Raw genomic sequence first — 21167 nt, 5'->3', positions numbered from 1 at the left:
TATTTCATTCCCTGTATCCAGCAAAGAAACTTTTAGTTTTTATCGATGTATTATAGTGGTAGTGCAATGTCTTCAGATGCTGAATTGGCTACATTAGCTATCGTGTGTGTGTGTGTGTGTGTGTGTGTGTATCTAAAAGGGTGTAGTTATACGTCATTCACAGTAGAGACAAACAACACACCCAGAAGATAACACAACCAAAATTTAAAAATTAAAGATGGAATATACACAGAAAAAAATTACCAAGCAGTTAATAATAGCTAAACAGCAAGAAAGCAAACAAAATACTAGTAGAAAGAGTATTAAAATATCTCAAACTGAAAATTAAATATGCCAGATTTTGAAAACATTCCAAATTTCATGTATCTAACACTATAGTTTCAAAATACGTAAAGAAAGACAAAAATACAAGGAATTATTGGCTAATTCACCATCTTATTGGGTGGTTTTAGCACACCTCATACAGTGACTGACAGAAAAAGTAGACAAATTTAGTGAAGCTGTAGAAAAAGTGAAGACACTATAAATAAAATTCAGCTAATAAATAACCACTATAACTATGTAGATACCAATACATATTATATTTATACATTACTAAGTTTATATATATGCCTATCTGCCTATGTCTCAAGTTAAAATTTTCATCCTCAAAAAACATTCAATTAAATTATTGTATTTAAAAAAGAGATAAAATTGATTCAAGGGTAAGAATGTTGCCATTTTTGGGGGAGTCTAAAGAGCTCTGAAGAAAATGTAAAAAATGACAATGTATATAAATAAAATATAAAACAACAAAGAATAAAAATTAACAGAGCAAGTCTTTGCAGCATTAAATTGTAAAAATTAGAGTTAACAGAAACTGTTTCATACACTTTTTAATAGTGGATAAGACGTTTGAAGCAATGAAAACCCATATGATATTTGAACCCAGGTTATCATATCTGAGTCTCATCCCAAACAGTTACAGTTTATGTCAAATGAAATTACAGGCAAAAATATTATATGAGACATTGGCCTGGAAGACAATGGATATGATTCAATCTGGCAATTACCACGATTTTATCAGCAGAATTGTCTCTTGATCTGGAAAGGAAAACATAGTCTCATTTTAATCATTAGCCTCTCTGGAATGGCTTCATCAGTATGATTATGTAAACCTGGTCTGGATCCAAACGATAGAATGCACTGGACTGTGTTTCAAGAAATAGATGGTCTCAGATTTTGCCAATGTTGTAGGCTAAAGACTTTTGATACTAGAACCATGTCATTATTAAGATATATGTAATTTTCAAAGAAAATTTTTATTCTAGGGTAACAAGAAGATGTTTCTAAGCAGATTAAATTTGATCACTGATGTAGTATTAAGAGAGGAGTACTTATATATCCATGAAATGAATTCACACAGGATTTCATCAGGGCATGCAATCAAAATAATTAAGATACCATCTATAAATTAGGATTTGAGACACAAATCCTAAGGATTCTGAGATACAAAATAATTTGAAATACAAAATGAGTGAGAATCTGAAAGGAAATGGAAGTAGAGCAAGCAACATATAAAGTAACTAATTTGTATTGGTAAAAATATCAGTGGGCTTTACTATCATTACTTGGCCAAAAAACATTTTAATGTATTTTTAATAAAATCAAAGTAAAGATGACAATGAACAGAAGCAAAAACAAAACTCTTATGTTATACTGGAAAGGTCATCCTTATATTTGATGATGAGCAATTTTCAATTTTCACTACATGGATTGAAGAAAAAAATGTACTTACATTTGTAAAATAATTGGTGGTAGAAATTATGTGATTTCTCTATGTTAGAGAAAATAATATAATTATTTTATATTCATTATATAATGTGTGAGATAATTTATGATTGTGTTACATATCATTAAAATAACGTAATTCTTTAGTCTTAATATTATTTAGAAATTTTGTTGTCATTTTCTGTTTAATTGTCATATAATTATGCAGCTCATTCATACGGAGTTAAGAGTGATTGTCAATTTTAACACCAAATATATATCAAAAAATTTGTGAACATAATTTGAAACAAAACAAATATTTTACTCTACAGTTGTGTATAATTTGGTATAAAATTACCTTTTGGGAGAAAGATATTTTTTCTCACCATATTAATGTCACAAAGAACTAGTAATCATATGGACTTCAATTTTCTTTTTCTTTTAGAGACAGGGTCTCACTTTGTTGTCCAGGCTGGCGTGCAGTGGAGTGCAGGTCACATTGATACTGAATGTTGATAGTGAATTCACAAGGATACTTATGAAATAGCCTAAAAAATTAGGCAATGAACATAGAAAAAGGAAAGTTGGGTTGCTTTAGGGACAGTCAACTTGGAGGATATACATCCTAGCAGAAAGTGAAAAAAAAAAATAACAGTAGAAAAAAATTTTAACAATGGTGTAACCTGATATGCATATTTTTGCTTCGACAAATCACAGTATATATGAAATGTGTATAGTAGTCAGAATAATGCATCCATAAGATCCAACCATGGATGACTCTTCCTTTCTCATGATCTATTCAAAAATCTGCCCACCCTTTGTGTAAACCTGTACACAATGTCATAATAGCTCATCTTTGTTACTGTTTCTTACCCACTGTTAATGAATCCTCACTAATGGTTTCCAACACAGAGAAGCTAATAATATAATCACAGTTGTAAAATACTTTTTCTGGCTTGCATAAAAACTATTGTATAGAATTATGGAACTTGGTGACTTTTCCTCTGCAATACTAGCAAGATTATTAGATGGACAAGTATCTAATAAGTGGCCATGAGACTAATCCTAGCTGTATCTAATAATTTCAAATATGACAGGTGTTCTTCAAGTCGAATTGTTAGAAATTATTTTCTTAAATTAAAAATGTAGCTGTACATTCTGGCAAGAAACACATCCTCTGGCAAAGTGAGCGTATTCACTGTTAGAACCAGAGTCCTACACACTGCAGGAATGTGTAGATACACGTCTTAGGATATTGAATTGCTTAGTATTCTTCACATTAGGGAAGATTTGTAACTTAATCATGTTTGCCAATTAAAATTGGAAAATTGTTCAGGGTAGAGGGGAGGTTAGACACAAGCCTGCCTTACAGGTTTCACGAGCCATAAGGGACAGCACTTGTATGGCAAAAAACCCTAAGCCTAGAATTTAATTTACAGTGATCACCTGTGGTTAATCCCCATAGATGCTAAGCAGATGCACTTTCAAGCTCTGCCTGTAGGAAAGCAAGACATCTGTCATTATTTTGTTATAAGGTAAGAGGGGTGAGGGATCGAGATAGAGCAGAGAACATTTAATTGAAGACAATACACTTCAGAATTAAAATTATTTCTAGTAACAATATTTGGATACTTTTATTCACAATTAAACTGATTTGAAGCAATTAGACAAGACGCCTGCTAAGACTTCCTTAATAAACTTTATGTTAACAGAATTTCGGATTTACAGAAAGGCTGCAAGGTGAGTAGAGAGAGCTCCCAGTCTCCACTGTCATTAACATCGTGCATTAGTAAGATCATTTGGCACAATTAATCAAATATTATTGAATTTCTCATTAACTACAGTCAATATTATGTTCACATGTTTATCATTTTTAATTTCTTGTTCTTTCTTCTGTTCTGGTATCCCATCCAGGTTGCCATACTTCATTTAATGACCCTTATCTCCTTAGGCACCTCTAGAAGATGAGTGTGTCTCACACATTCCTTGTTTTTGATGATCTTGACAGTTCTGAGGAGTACTGGTCAGATTATTTTGTAAACTCTCCATCGATTCAGATTCATCTGGTGTTTTTCTTATGATTAGACTAGGATTTTTGCGAAAAAATCACAAAGGTATAGTGCCATGTTTATCATATCACCAACATGATATCATTTTTTTATGCTATCCTTGATCACCCAGCTGAGAGAGTGCTTGTAAAATTACTTTTCTCTTCCTCTTTTTTATATCATGCCTTTTAGAGGTAAGTCACTATGCACAGCCCAACCTTTTAAGGGGTGGAGACCTTAAGTCGTTCAAGTTAATTATATTAGCAAGGACACCAATAGCTTGATATGCGGAGCCTTTGATTGTACAATTAATAAGCAACCCCCAGGACACCAAACCTACATTCACCCCCCAGGAAGATATTCCCCAATATCCTCTTACTCTGACTGGGGCAAATTACTCTACAAGGAAAATTTCCCAGGGGGACAGCCAAAATGCACTGAGGACCATGAACAAGGGAATTACTTCTGAGGTGTGGTGTCCTGCTTAGTGACATTTGTTAAATACTTTGAATAAGGCCTATTGTTTCCTCTTCCGCCTTTCTTCAAATCAGATTTTTATTGTTATTCTATTCCAAATTCAATGGTTTTTGACATGGGGAGTGTAAACTTGTCTTTTAGTTAACTAAACTAAATGTCCATACTGGAACTTCCTGTATATTATCCATTGTTCATTAACAATTAATGACATTGTAATTCAGTAGGGAAGGGTTGTTTGTTTTGTTTTTGTTTGTTTATTTTTTGCTGGAGATGGGAAGAGTTTGTATCATTTGCGAGAAGCGAGTGCATGGATATCTGGCCACAGAAATCAATGCAAAAATAAAAGACATTGTCACCATCTGTTCTTTCATAGTAACAGAACTTTTATTCTAGACACAGTATTGCCCAGAAAAAAAAAAAATCACATTCCTTTCACTTCTAAAGAATTAGGTGTGTTCATGGAATGAAATTCTCTTCAATAAGAAATGTACGCTGGTGGGAATGTAACTTGCTACAGCCACACAAAAAACAGTAGACAAATTTCTCAAAAAAGAAGAAAATAAAACTATCATGTGATCCAATACCCCTTCTTCTGATTATACATACAAAAGAAATGACATCAGTATTTTGGAGAGATATCTACATTCTCATGTTTATTACAGCGTTGTTCACAATAGCCAAGATATGAAAGCAAAGTGTTCATCAATGGATGAATGAATTTAGAAAACGTGGTGCATATGCATAATGGAATAGTATTCAGCCTTTAAAAAGAAGGAAATCCTGCCATTTGAAACAATGTAGATGAACCTGAGGACACTATGTTGAGTGAAATAAGCCAGGCACAGAAAGAAAAATCTTGCATGGTCTCACTTACATTTGAAAGATTAAAAAGTTGAACTCATAGAAGCAGAGTTAGAAGAGTGGTTAGGAGAGGATGGGGATGGAGTGGGTTAGGGAGATGTTCATAAATAATACAGAATTTCCATTGGATATGAAGAATAAGTTTAAGAGATCTATTATACAACGTGATTACTCTAGTTAATAATAATATATTGCATCTTGAAAATGACTAAGGGAGAATTTGTGTTCTCACCACAAAAAATAAGTGTATGAGATAATGCATGTGTTAACTAGATTAATTTAGCCATTCTGCAATGCATACATTTTCAAAACATAATGTTGTACATGATAAATACATATAATATTTTCAATTAAATAAATAAATAAAATGTTTTAAAAATGTAACATGTACAGTTTAAGGGTTAGGTCATAAAGGAAAAGAATTTAACTCCTACCCTTGACTTCCCTGCTTTCTTTCTATCTGAAATGGGGATGTATTTTTGAGTCATTTTTGAATATGTAAATTAAAACGTGTGCGTTTTTCATTTAAATGATTCAAGTTGAATTTATGTGACTTGCAGCTTCTTTTCTATATCAATAAAATAATGTTTTGGCTATAACAGAATGCACAGCTAATTGTGACTCATAAAATAACCACATTCAGTTATCTCACATAACCAGAAGTCTAATTATTAGCTGTTTTGGGTGGGTTCAGAGCCCCGGTAAGCCCTAGAGGACCCAGGTTCTTGCTCTCCATTCTTCTATCTTCCTTGTAGTGGCAATATCTTCCCTCATAGTATAAAGTGAAATGTCTTGTCTCTAAGAATTGTATCCAAATATGGCAGCATTTGAAGCAGGAAGGAAAAGAATGAAGAACAAAGTTTTCTTCTTTTAATACCTTCATTTATTAAAGTGGAAATATTTTTCCAAATCCCTCACTACTCCAAATAGTCTTCCCTGAAAGCTCATGGAAGAGAACTGAGTTGTTTTGGTCACTCCTATTCAAAATATGAGGAAGATACACTTCAACAATCTTCAGCCTCTGTCAGTCTCTGTTAGAGAAGGTTGATTTTGGACAGAAAAATACAAATGAGAAGGCAAATGGCTGCTAGGGAGACAAGTATCTGTTCCTATATTTTAGTGTACTTTTCTGTAAGAAAGTCCTTTATAGTTCAGATAGTCAAAGACATGGAAAAATGTCAAATGAAGATGATGACTCCTCATTTCTACAAATTCCCTGAAACTTCCCTTTCTATATACTCAAAAGATGAAGTTTGGTGTACAGATAGTTCCATCACCCAGGAAGTGAGCATAGTATCTAATAGGTAAGTTTTCAGCCCACACCCCCTCCCTCCTTTTCCCTTCTAGTAAATCCCAGTGTCTATTTTTACCATCTTTTTGTCCATGTGTATTCAATGTCTAGCTCCCATTTATAAGTGAGAATATGTGGTATTTGGTCTTCCATTCCTTCATTAATTCACTTAGGATAATGGCCTCCAGCTGCAACCATGTTGCTGCAAAGGACACGACTTCATTTTTTATGGCTGTTTAGTATTCCATAGTATATATGTGCCATATTTTCTTTATCCAATCCATCATGGATGAGTATCTAGGTTGATTCCACGTCTTTGCCATTGTGAATACTGCTGAGATGAACATACAGGCCATGTGTCTTTTTGGTAGAACTATTTTTCTTTGGGTTTATACCCAATAATGGGATGACTAGATCAAATGGTGGTTCTGTTTCAAGTTCTTTGAGAAGTCTCCAGACTGCTTTTACAGTGGCTGAATTAATTTACTTTCCCATCAACAGTATGTAAGTGTTCCCTTTTCTCCACAGCCTGGCCAGCATGTTATTTTTTGACTTCTTAATAATCACCACTCTAACTGGTGTGAGATGGTAGTTCACTGTGGTTTTGAATTGCATTTCTTTTATGATTAGTAATGTTGAGCATTTTTGCATATGTTGATTGGCTGCCTATATATCTTCTTTTGAGAAATGTCTTTTGCCCATTTTATAATTTGGTTACTTTGTTTTTGCTTGTTGATTTCTTTAAATTCCTTGCAGATTCTGGATATTAGACTTTTGTTGGATGCATAGTTTGCAAATATTTTATCCCATACCATAAATTGTCTATTTACTCTGTTGGTAATTTATTTTGCTGTGCAGAAGCTCTTTAGTATAATTAGGTCCTCTTTGTCAATTCTGTTTTCGTTGCAATTGCTTTTGGGGACTTGGCCATCAATTATTTATCAAAGCTGATGTCAAGTAGGCATTTCCTTCATTTTCTTTTAGAAATTTTTGTAGTTTGAGGTCTTACATTTAATTATTTAACCCATCTTGAGTTAATTTTTGTATATGGTGAAAGTTAGGATTCCAGTTTCAATCTTCTGCTTGTTGTTAGCCAGTTATTCCAGCACCATCTATTGAATAGGGAGTCCTTTCCCTATACAGTAACATGATGTGCAGGTTTGTAGTCTAGGAGTAATAGTTCATACCATGTAGCCTAGGTGTGTAGTAAGATATATCATATGGGTTTGTGTTGGTACACTTTGTGATGTTTGCGCAACAATGAAATCCCTGATGATGCATTTACTATATGAATACTAAGGCAGGTATTAAAAATTATATATTTAATAAACAATGTACCTAACAGGGTTTCTATAAGAACCAGATGGCATAGTCAAATCTGAATTTTGAGCACAGTTTATTGAATGTAAACAAGGCATATATGACTGTTCTGTGACCTGAGCTCAGTAGCAGTCGAGAGACACCGAACCACAACACTTGAGGAAAGGAAGCAGTGATAATAACCTGATAGAAGAAAATTATGGAATAGAGGTTCCCTGGAGAGCAGCAGTGACATTGAATTAATTGTACTGTTCAAATCAACCTCACAGAAAAGGAATCAGGGGAATGAATACCCTGACCTACTATCTTCCCTCTTTTTTCCTCTAACTCAAGAGCATCTAGTAGACTGAGACAAACTAGAACAACAGGACACAAGGGAGCCCATTGATTCATATATTAGAGGTCAGCTTCATGTAGTAGATAACAGAGTTGAAAAGTCTGGAGAGTGAATCTAAAAGAGCAAAGGAAAGGTAGCCTGCACAACAAGCAAAACATCCGCATGGAAAGAAGTTCAAAGGGAGAAACACAGTTGTTTTGACACAAGCTTGGTATTTCAGTTCACTGATCCGGATGTAGCCACCATAGATGGCCAACATACAAACACTAAGAAAATTGCCTTTATTTTTATTTATTTATTTATTTTTTTTTGAGACAGAGTCTCACTCTATCGCCCAGGCTGGAGTGCAGTGGCGCAATCTCGGCTCACTGCAAGCTCTGCCTCCCGGGTTCACGCCATTCTCCTGCCTCAGCCTCTCCGAGTAGCTTGGACTACAGGCACCCGCCACCACGCCCGGCTAATTTTTTTGTATTTTTAGTAGAGATGGGGTTTCACCGTGGTCTCGATCTCCTGACCTTGTGATCCGCCCGCCTCGGCCTCCCAAAGTGCTGGGATTACAAGCGTGAGCCACCGTGCCCGGCCAGAAAATTGCCTTTAGATTTTTGTTTTAACAATGGTAAGAGTTGATGGTTCTAAGAAGTAAATGAACTTAGACAGAGAACACAGGATTCGAGATATATCACTAGACTAGGGGGGTGTGGGTGGGGTGTGGGGAGTATTATATTTTTAGGATTGGGAAGATCTTTGCTAAGAATTTGGATTTATATGTATCAAATATGAATTAATTAATTGTATAGCAAGGCTTGCTTCAGGCCCATATTCTTTCACTAATGTAATTTAATTAGAATGATCTTGCTGATTCTTTAACTCTTGTTGTATGCTTTATCTCTTTATACTAACACATTATACCCTGCCAAACTCAGAATCTTTTTTTTTTCCGATGATGGTTTAGAAGTTACACCTAGTTCTTCTACTCTCTTAGTTTTTACCTTTAACTCATATATCTCAATAAGTATTTTTATAATTACTGCCTCCAGCCTCTGGCTGTTAAATAAGACACTGTTAGCAAATTTTAACCACTTAGGAAACACTTTTTCACATTGTCCTTATTGATTTTATTTAGAAATTAAATTCTAATGGTTTGGTCACTATTATTGTTTTCACATGTCACAGTTAACTTGCTAATATATTTTGGTCTTTTATTGTAGTCATCTTTATTGGCAGCATACTGCTTTCATATAGGTTGCCATTTACCAAAATATGTCTTGCAGATTTAAAGTGAGGGGTGTGTGGTATGTGAGTCCTCTTCATAGTTACTTATCCACATCAATTATGAATGATGGTACACCTGGATGGATAATTTTTGGTGACATTTACCTTTTTTGATGTCATTCTTAAACTCTTTTTTTTTTTTTTTTTTTCTTTTTTTTGAGATGGAGTCTCACTCTGTTACCCAGGCTGGAGTGTAGTGGCGCAATCTTGGCTCACCGCAACCTCTGCTGCCCGAGTTCAAGCGATTCTCCTTCCTCAGCCTCCTGAGTAGCTGGGACTACAGGTGCCTGCCACCATGCCTGGCTAATTTTTATATTTTTAGTAGAGACGGCATTTCACCATGTTGGCCAGGCTGATCTTGAACTCCTCATCTCGTGAGCCACGCACCTCGGCCTCCCAAAGTGCTGGGATTACAAGCGTGAGCCACCGCGCTGGGCCAACTTTTTTTCAGTGACTCTGCCATACATTAATGATTAAAAACTTATGTCAATCTAATTAACATCTCTAAAATTTCTTTTTCTTTTTATCTGGGAGTTCCTATAATTTTCCTTTTAATTATAACTGGTCTTCCATTTTACTGCAAAGGGCCTCAGAGTGGTTTTATTTGTAGTTATATTTTGGCATTCTCAATCTGAGACTTCTTAGCATTTTAAAATGCTAAGAAGAGCATAATTAATTTTTATCTTCATATACTGTTTCTTTGAGATTTCCTCTATTATCCTGTGAAAATCCTACTAAACATGTGTTGCAGTTCCTAAATCTTCCTTATTTTTATTTTTTGGCTAATTACTTTTCTTGTGTTGCTTTCTGGGCAAATTCCTCAGAACTGTCTCTAGATGCACTCATTATTTCTTTACTATATGTGGCCTATAATTCCTTCCACTCATTAATTGTTTTTAATTCAATGATTACATTTTCTCATATTTCTGGTAAGTCAATCTTATAACCACATGAATTTATTTAATATATTCCTTTTTATAATTTTATTCCTTTTATTAATGGGATTCCATTTTTTATCCCTATGAGATATCTAAAAAAGTTACAATAAAGTCATTTTAAGTTTCTTTGTTATGATCTGAATGCTTGTCCTTCCCACCCCCGCAACCCATATTCAGATGGTGAAATCCTAACCCACAGCTATCATGATTGGGAAACATCCTTTATAAGATAGGCCCAAGGGAGCTCTTTCACCCATTCCACTAAGTGAGGACACATATAGAAGGTATTGTTTTCATAAACCGAGAAAAGGGCCTTTGCCAAACACCAAATCTGCTGGCACCTTGATCTTCGACTTCCCAGCCTCTAGCATTATGAAAATACATTTCTGTCATTTATAAACTACTCGTTTTATGATGTTTTATTATAGCAGCCTAAAAGGACTAAAAAATCCTCTATTATTTTCAATTTATCTACTCTAAATTCACCTTTCAATTGATTTAGTTTGCTATCCTTATTAATAGCAGTTTGAGTTTCCAGGTTTTGGTTTGCAAGTTAGTACCAAGTTGGGGGTTGTTTATATTTTTATGTTTTTCTCTCTTTATTTTTGTGTACTCACCCCTTCCTATAATGTGGTTTTGTGCGTTATAAATTTCTTCTAACCAGAAACAGAAAGATCTAATTTAGTTGGTTCAGAATCCCTGTTCCACGGTGACATTGGTACATAATATAAACAACGTGATTAGCTGCATGGCTATATCTGCTTCATTCCACTTCATTAGGTGTGAACTCTTATTTATAACCCAAGCCAAAACAGCCATCACAACTTTTTTTTTTTTTTTTTTTGTCTCCTTGCAAAGTAAGAAACCAGGCTCATGTCTTGATTTCAAAAAATCAGGAATGTGCTCCATTTCAGGAAAGCCTTTTAATACCTACTACACCCAGAGATACCTCATTTTCTTCTTCCTCTGCTTGTTTTCTGACTGTGATACTAGCAGTCCCGCATATTTAAACCTGCTTAGTGCTGTGTGTTTATATTCTTTTTGGTCCTACAAGACATGTGGTGTAAGCTTAGATTCTTCTAATATCATTATGCACTTAGAGTGGGGCAGAGGGTGGTGGATCTCAAATCATAACCCTTGATTCATTGTTTAATGACTGATATTTTTGTTCCCATTTATAATTATTTGTATGTATAGATATAGACATGAAGAAATGAATATGTTGTTTCACTGATGGAGAGAAAATAATTTAATAAATAAAATGTGTATTGCTTTGTTTTCTTTTATAGACAGGTGAAGCATTTACTCTTGGCAACTCTGCTACTTAATCCTGTGCATTAGATGATATATGAGACATAGCTCCTATAATGAATAAGTTGTTAATTACAGAGATGTACAGATTAAATTAGAGAGAATGTATTGCATTTGGCAATGTAATGACTATAATAAATATTTAAAGTAATGCACTACATATTTTAATAGTGCCAGAACTTTTTTTACAGTGCTGAAGCAATTATCTGTAGGTAACTCCAATTAGGTCACCTGGGTCATCACCTTGACATGCAGGGTGTTCTCTACAGTATATTCTTAGAACATTTTCCAGCTGTAAATGATGTAAGCTGTAGTTCTTCATAAATGACTTCATAGCCAAAGTAAAGCTTCTTTTATTTAATAGTGCTCACAGTGAGTCAAGTAATATTATAGAAATATGCAGACTGTATTTTCGTCTTTTATTATAAGAAGGGATGAGTACACATAAATAAAGTTACACAGATCAGCTAAATAGTTATGGCTATCAGCATACAATCAGATTTGGAAGTATGTCATAAGATCAGTCTTAAGATCACCTTCCATATCTAGGGAAGAGAAAGGTTGCTGTCTACTCTCTGAAGGTTTGATAATTGATTCCACAAAATAAACTGACAGTGGTGATCTCCAAAGCATCTGAGACAGGTTTCAATCAATTTAGAAAGTTTATTTTGCTGAGGTTAAGGACACACAGGTGACAAAGCCTCAAGGTCCTGAGGACATATGGCCCAAGGTGGTTGGGGTACAGCTTACTTTTATGCTTTTCAGGGAGACATAATATGTCAATCAATACCTGTATGATACTCATTGGTTTGATCCAGAGATGTGGGACAACTCGAAGCGGGGGCATCTAGGTTACAGATAGATTTAGAAATGTTCTGAAAGGCAATTTATTGAGTTAAGTTATTTTCTAAAGATCTGGAATCAACAGAAAGGAATATCTGGGTAATGATGATAAAGGGTTGTAGAGACCAAAGTTTTATCATGCAGAAGAAGCCTCCAGGTAGTAGGCTTCAGAGAGCAGAGAATGTAAATATTTCTTACCAGGTTTAACTTATGTGGTGACGTCAATGCTGGTTGGCTTCTCCTGAATTCCAAAAAGGAGGTGAGTATATTAAGGCATGTCTAAACCCCCTTCCCATCATGGCTTGAACTGGATTCAGGTTAACCTGGGAATGCCTTTAGCCAGGAGGAGGGTTCCATTTAGATGGTTGGGGGGCCTTAGAATTTTATGTTTGGTTTACACAGTAGACAGATTAACAGAAGAAAAAAACATGCATGAGAGTTCCACAAAATGTGTGACTCAAAGAAATGTCAGATGATTGAAGTTTATACAGCATCCTTAGCTACAGAAAGGAATGGGAGCCTGGAGCTTCTGTGGGTGTTGATGGAGACATGCAGGACAAACAAAGGTTGTCTGTTATTCAGATAGAAAGTCTCTCAGGTAATAAATGGTCTCATAAGAGCCCATCAGAAGAACAGGTGATACTCTGTGACAAGGTGTGTCTGTGTGTGGTATCTCCTCTGAGTTAATCTTCTCTGGTTAATGAGATTCTTGAGAAGGAAGCTCATGAAAATTGGGTTCCTTTTTGAACGATCAGTATTTAGATAGGTAAAGGAAGTTCAGAGAGAGTTCCTCTCCACGCTTTGGGAGACAAAGGAGGCCAGGAAAAGTTCAGCAAGATCTTGGTTATCGTTTAGCTTAAAGCACTCAACATGCCGAAGCACTATACTTTGGAATATCATTTTTTTGAGCCCCAATACAATTTCTCACATCTGAAAAAGAAAAAATGAAATTCTAAGCCCCTCAACTGACTGAATGACTCCCTCCTGGCTAAGGGGACCCCAGAGAAACTTTGCAAGCTGAGTTCCCTGCCATGGTAGGATGGGACTACAGACACTTCTCATTACACCCGCTCCCTCACTAACTGCCATTAGGCATTCTTCCCTAAGGGATAAACCAAAATCAGTCCTTTCAAAACACTCCACCCTGATAATGTTAATTACTAGCTTATCTTTCCAGGTATAGAACAAAGACAAGATGAGATTCATCATTCCTTCACCTCTCTCTGAGACGTCTGCTTTCACTGTTCCCTTTTTCTTCAAACATTCAACTTATCTTGTAAAATGTGGACGTAACGAGCATTAACTAAAGTCTCACAAGTATGTAATTATACACCTCACATCCCTTTCTAAGCAAAAATGTATAAATTCCAAACCTCCTGGGATCCTTTTGGAAAAAAGCAGCCACCAATGTGTCCGTGACTCGCATTTTTCCCAGATGGACCCTCAAGCAGGCTCAATAAACCTCCATTGATTGAGACACCAGCCTCAATTACTCATTTTGATGTGACATCCTTCATAAAACATCTCCAATATGTGGTAATTCAATTTGAGCATCCTCATTTTCAAATCAAATCAAACGCCACAGTAGGGGACAAACTGATCCATGGGGGTGGGGTGGGGATAATTATTAGAAAGCTTTTCCAAATTGTGACATGACTTTTCTCATCACAGCTATACCAGACAGCATCCAAATCTTTATACAAAATGCCATGTTTTCAAATATATACCCCAAATTGTTGCTGTTAAGTGTCTTTTCTCTGCATTTACTATCATCCATGCCCCTCAACAATTTCTTAAATACTACAGCTTTACTTGTCTTCATTATTCTGCATGTACTTCTAGAGGAGAGGTAATGTAGTACATCATCATTTTCTTAAATGTATTTCATCAAGAACTTAAGGTAATATTTCAGATGAAAATAATCAGCACAGAAAAAAGTGTGCCTATTATCTTCTTTGCCTTATGCACTGCAATTTATTAAACTTTCCAAACCTTCTCTAATTTGGAACATTTAGGATTTTCATTACTTATTTTTTCTAGGTACCCAAGACTCAACTAGTTGATGCTGAGTTTGCAATCTTTGACATTGTCATTATGAAGCTCTAGCTAGTCTGGGGTCTAGACTTAACTTTCTCCTCTTAAATATTCAGTCCATATTTTTTCATCTTCATTTGGCTTCCCATCATTTCTCACAGATATTTGACATAACTTTAATTAACTCTTTTTGAAGTTTGTTCATTGCCCTGAGATGTAATTTGTCTGAGCCATGAGTCAAGCTCATTTAGTAAGCTAGTTGCTCTCTTACAATTTTTCTCAATATATTTGATTGATTGTGTTAATCAATTTTTCTTCTTACCAATTGGTTTCAATCTCATTTCCAAATTACAGAGAAAATAGAAGCAAAATAACAATTAAATATCTTATTTTCTTATGTTTCAGTTTGTTTTTTGACCAGATGTATGGTGTCTCTCTTCATTTTCTTCCTCCAGTTATAGTCAAGTTAACCTGGTCCTCTCCTCTGCAGAAAAGGTGGGTCCCCGACAAAACCCCACCCTCAAGTCTGAAACCGTGACCCAAAGTGAGAACTTACACCCCTGCTTTACTGTTCTACTGTTGCCTTTTTCTTAAACCATCCATGGCCCCTCCTCCCATCCTATGCCTGTAAAAACTGGCAGAGAGGAAGGCAGCTGGACATGGAAGCCTACGGTTGGATGTCAGAGAGAAGCGGCTTGACTCTAGAAAGACAGCTTGGTGGCATAACGTCGGAGAAGAATCTGGTCAGAGATGGTCGGAATTCAGGGGAAGATTATCATCCTGCCCCGTCCCCTTTTCAGCTTCCCTTCCCATTGAAAGCCACTTTTATCAGCCATAAAATCACCTGAATTTACCATCCTTCAATTCACGCAACCTAATTTCTCTTGGACTCCGGACAAGAGCTCGGGAGACACAAGTATGGATACAAAAGGCAGAGGGCCCACTGGGCTGTTAACATTTAAGCTGTTCACGGATGGCAGAGCAAAAAAAGCAGCGTAACACCCCCTCTGGGGCTTCCGGGGTTGCAGGCACCACCCCTAGATACTGCCGCGGGGCCTGCACGGAGTTTGCTCCTGCTACCGCCCAAAAACGCTTGCCCTGACTCCTGCACCGGCTCACCTGTGCAGCAGGTCCCAGTGAGCGGAGTTCGGCCCTGCTGGCGTTGAAGCAGCTGGCTGCTTCCAGCGTTCATGCACTCCAGTTCCACGAGGAGTTGAAAACTGCAGTCTGGGTAAACGAGACACCCCTACTGAGAGTCCTGTGAAGGGGTCAGAGAAATATAATATCCTTTATCACATAGGCTATATATATTAGCTATATGTGTGTGTGTGTATATATATATATACACACACATATATATATATACACATGTATACACATATATATATATACACATACACAGTCATGTACTACATAATGACATTTTTGTCATTGACATGTCAATGTCAATGACATATTGCATGTATGATGAGAGTTATATTGTTATGGTGCTGCTCTATATACTGTCACGTTTATCTTTTATAACATATTTTTACTGTACTTTTTCTATATTTAATACACAGATAAAATGGTGTTATAGTTGCCTACAGTATTCAGTACAGTAACAAGCTGACTAGGTTTGTAGCTTAAAAGCAAAAACTATACCATATACCCTGAATGTGCAGTAGACTACACCGTCTATACCTATACATATACTAGATTTGTATAAGTACACTCTGTGATGTTCAAACAATGACAAAATCACCTAAGGACACAATTTTCAGAACATATCCCTATTGTTAAGTGATACATGACTACACACACACACACACACACACACACACACGGAGAGAGACAGAGAGAGTTACCATGGAATTTATTTCTTATGAGAGAAAGAATTGGTTCACACGATTTTGGAGGCTGACCTCTAGGGTGAGTTGGTAAACTGAGGTCCCAGGAAAGCCAATGATTTAACGTTCAACCTGAAGGCCAGCAGCCTCAAAATCTAAGATCCAGTGTTTCAGTGGGGTCTGATGTTCCAGTTTGAAGGCTGTCAGGCAGAATAAATTCCTTCTTGTTTAAGGGAGGGTCATCCTTTTGGTTTCATTCAGACCTTCAGCAGACTGGATGAGGCCCATCCACATCAGAGAGAGCAAGTGAGCTGCTTTACTCAGTCTACTGACTTAAATGTTAATGTCACCCAAAAACACCTCCACAAAAATACCCAGAATATGTATCACCAAATACCTGGGCACATATTGGCCAAGTCAAGTTGCTTTATAAAATTAACATTACAGTCCCATAAGACTAACTTTATAGATTCTTGAAATTTCTATTTTCTTTTGGTTGTGAACTATTTTTTTAACCTTTAGATGTGTTAATTAAGGACCTTTATGTTAGACATATTAATATCATTAAATCATTTCACATCTTCACTCTCATCCAACTCATTCAAAAGTATATTTACAGAGTTTAGTTTTCAAAGATCTTTAAGATATTTTAATGATACACTTAAAATTCAGACATTGTTTTTATAACTTTATTTTTTTCTAGTTAAAATCTAGGATACTTGTTCAAATCATTCTAAAATTTTGGTCCCCATAAGTCACTAATTTCAGGTTATAGTGATCTCATTTTCACTGGATTTCTACCAGATAATTAACTTTTGTTATTAAAAATTGGTCTAGTGTAATAGTAGCCCTTGTTTTTTCAATATTGTGGAAAATAAAATACAAAAAGCATCAGAAATATACTAATTAGTCAGACCACTCTAGCAGTTTTTCTTTTTTTCACTGTTATTTCCTATTCCTGTTCTAATTTGGTGAGCTTCATTAAAAACACATTACTCATTTCAGTTCATTTTACCTGTTTACGGGTGTTTGACCATTATGTTATGTTCTTGCTCCTAATTCTAGTCTCCCCCTCCATCTCTCTCTCTCTTTAGTTAACCAACATCTCTCTCCTTTTCCCTCCTAAATCATAAATATCCATGGCGACAAAATTTCTTTCTGTTTTTGGGAGGGGACAAATCTACATCCAAAATAAGGAGCACCTTTGTTATCTGCTTTCTGGCTATTTTATTCTGCTGCTCTTATACCATCTGTTTAGTATCCAGTATTGCATATAGCACACTTTTAATTAGCTTGTAAGTTTTTGTTTGTTTCTTTTGGCTGTCTTAGCTTATAGCCATGATTTCACTCTAAAAATGTTGATTGGCAGGCACTATTTCTTTTTCATCAGTGTGTTCCTGGTTCCAAGAAAATTGGAGGAACATATAGTGGAATCTCAGTATAAACTTGTTGAGAGAATGGATGATGCTTCCATCATGTTTTGGCAGTGACTATAGGATTAGATTTGTCTCTGGAATTTTCATTTTAGCATATGTGTTGACTATCCTTCATGCATTTATTAGATAAATTAGATGTTATCTCTAGATAACATATGGTGACCTGGATCATAATTCCCTGTTTATATTAATAAAATCCGGATTTATAACAAAGTAGTGGAGAGAAAGAGGCTATAATAAAGAGATAGGAGACAGAGATAATTCATTTCTCCAATACAAGCAAGTCATCTTGTGGGAAAAGGAGTGGGATGTTCCTGGTTTATAGTCCTTTAGTGATAAGACATGCAGTCAGCCCTCTGTATCGCCACGTTCCGCACAGCGGATTTAACCAATGGCAGATGGAAAATATTTTTTAATCTCGATAAAAAATAATACAATAATTAAAAATATTAAAAACAAAAGCAATACCATACAACAACTATTCACGTAACATTTACATTGTGTTAAGTATTATAAGTAATCTAGAGATGATTTAAAGAATATAGGAGGATGTGCATAGTTATATGGAAATACTGTGCCATTTTATGTCAGGCACTTGAGCATCTTTAGATTTGGGTATCCCAAAGGTTCCTGGAACCAGTCCCCCATGGATATATAGGGAACACTGTACAAAAAAATGGTTCCAGGTTTCCTCCCGCTTTGAAATGTAAACATGTCTGTCCAGGGATAACTGTATTTCTCTGGAGGTTTTTGTCTATTCAATTATCATTTAACTTCCAAGATTTTTCTTTTAGCACAGGTTTTTGTGCAAAGTTGCTTTGGCCATTCTAGATCTTTCAGATTTTCAAATACTTGTTTAGAATTAGCTTGATAACTTAAATAGCAACAAAGCCTTGATGGATTTTGTTAGGCAACAGGGGTACCTTAATGGCGCCGGTTCCGGGTTCTTCTCCCCTCCTTGACCAGGCACTGTCTGAACGCGCCAAAGGAGGGCCAAACAGAAAGAAGCATCTCCCGCCTTCCCTTGGGCCCGCCCCACGTAGGCCCAAGGGATATAAAACCCAGCACACCAGCAGCCCTCTCTCTCTCTCCCCCGCGCGACCTGACCTCTACCTCTCCAATAAAGATCTCTTGGCTGCCACCGGTGTCGTCTCTGACTAGCCTGTCGCCTTTCATTTTGGTGCCGTGACTCGGATTGGGATTCCCCACCTTTAGGTGGGACCCCGATCCCCTTCCCAGGCTCAGTCTAGACCTCCGGCCAGCCTTCACCCATTTTCCTGTTCGCCGAGCTCTTGCCCACCACCGGCCTCATCTCGGTAAGTTTTCCCCTCCCGGGCCTACCTCTCAGGCAAATCGCCAGACCCTAGCCGCTCCCGTGACGGACACATTTTGCCCGACGCCCATACGGCAGTGGTAGGCCCCTATCATTCACTTCCGCCTCCGCCTGCAGGGAACGGAGTTTTCTCCCTCTCCTCCTCGCGTCTCCGGCCTGGGCTCCTCTCCTTCGCTTGTTAAAATCCTGGTACCAGGTGACCCACGGCCTCCCGCCTCTCAGAGGCTCCTCAGTCCTTCTGTTTCGGTGACGATCGATCCGGAGGCTCTGACTCGCTCCGTGGTAAGCAGCCAGCAGGGGGCGCCCTGCCTAGCTCGTCACCATCTATTCCTTCCTCTCATTATGGGAGGCTCTGCATCCCTGCCGACCGACTACCCCCTACAATGTCTTTTAAATAATTTGTCGGCCCATGGCCTCGCCTCGGACATCAAACCAAAACACCTAATTAAATTTTGCACTCAAAACTGGCCCACCTATCCCCTAGACAACCAAAACAAATGGCCTCCTTATGGCTGTCTCCATCCTGATCTTCTTCAGGATCTCTACAACTATTGCATGCGAACAGGAAAATGGGTAGAGATCCCACATATTCATGGCTTCTTCCTCCTACGGGACACACCTAACCTCTGCCTCCCTTGCGAACCCCAACAGCTCCTTGCCGCTCTTAAACTGCCAACCCCTCCCTCTGCCCCCGACTTAGACCCAGCCGACGAGCCCCCCCATACCACCACCCTCTGCCCTGCCTTCCGGCCGCCGGCCCAGATCAACCAGACGCCCCTCCCAGCGGCGCCTGCCCGCCCCCCACCAACTGCACCTACACCACTGCTCCTCCAAGCTTCCCAGCCCCCGAAGTCTGGTGCAATGGCTCCCTACACAAGTCTATCAACTCTTCCACTAGTGGTCCCTGTGTTCCCATCACTTTCTTTCCCCAAATCACCCTATTACCCTTCTCTGAAGGCTCTTCAGCACACTGACACAAGAGAGCAGTTTTCCTACCATTCATTCTCGGGCTATCCCTCACCACCTCCCTACTGGGCTCAGGACTAGGGGCTGCCTCCCTAGGTTACAGCGTGTCTCAGTTTTCCAATCTCAAGATTCCGCTTTACAACGTCAAATCACATCCCTAGCAGGGGTAACACTTCAAACCGCCGAGCTCTAGATTTACTCACCGCTGAAAAAGGCGGTACTTGCATCTTCTTACAAACATTAAAACTTACATAACATTAGGAAGAAACTAATAGGGGCCAACTCGTCCCCATCATTGTGGGACACCCTAAAGACCCCCTCGTAGCCTGGATCCTCCCATTTCTAGGCCCTCTCATGGGTCCTCTTGTGCTCTCCTTCCGTGCCTTCTCAAATTCATTAGACAGCAAGTCTCATCCATCTCTAACCAAACCTTTAACCAGCTTCTCCTTAGACGTTATCAACTCCTAGCAACCAGTAAAGAAGCGGCTGACTCCAGAGACAGACTCTGAGCGCCATGTCTCGGTTCCACCAGTTCCTAGACGATCTCCGCAAAGACTGCTGGCTCATCACAGACCCCTCCCTGCCCTTTGGCTGGCTACAAGGAACATTCATAGACTTCACAACCGAGGAGGTGTTCACATACAGCGCCCTACTGCTTGGCCTTATACTCCTGCTGTGCCCCGTACACAACCCCCACAGTCCTCCTGAACCCCTCCCCCATGACGCCCCCGCTCAGCAGGAAGTAGTCAGACGAACTACAACGCCCATTTCCCCACTTCTTAAGAAACAAAAAGGGGAGGAATGTTAGGTAACAGGGGTACCTTAATGGCGCCGGTTCCGGGTTCTTCTCCCCTCCTTGACCGGGCACTGTCTGAACCCACCAAAGGAGGGCCAATCAGAAAGAAGCATCTCCCACCTTCCCTTAGGCCCACCCTACGTAGGCCCAAGGGATATAAAACCCAGCACACCAGCAGCTCTCTCTCTCTCTTCTCTTCTCTCTCTCCCCCGTGCGACCTGACCTCTTCCTCTCCAATAAAGATCTCTTGGCTGCCACCAGTGTCGTCTCTGACTAGCCTTTGCCCTTCAGATTTAGAGATTGAATTGAATTTATCAACCAATCTA

The sequence above is a fragment of the Hylobates moloch genome, unplaced genomic scaffold (genome assembly GCF_009828535.3).
Source record: "Hylobates moloch isolate HMO894 unplaced genomic scaffold, HMol_V3 SCAFFOLD_14, whole genome shotgun sequence".
NCBI lineage: Eukaryota > Metazoa > Chordata > Mammalia > Primates > Hylobatidae > Hylobates > Hylobates moloch.
The sequence above is the reverse complement of the archived record's forward strand: the minus strand, read 5'-3'. Positions refer to the sequence as shown.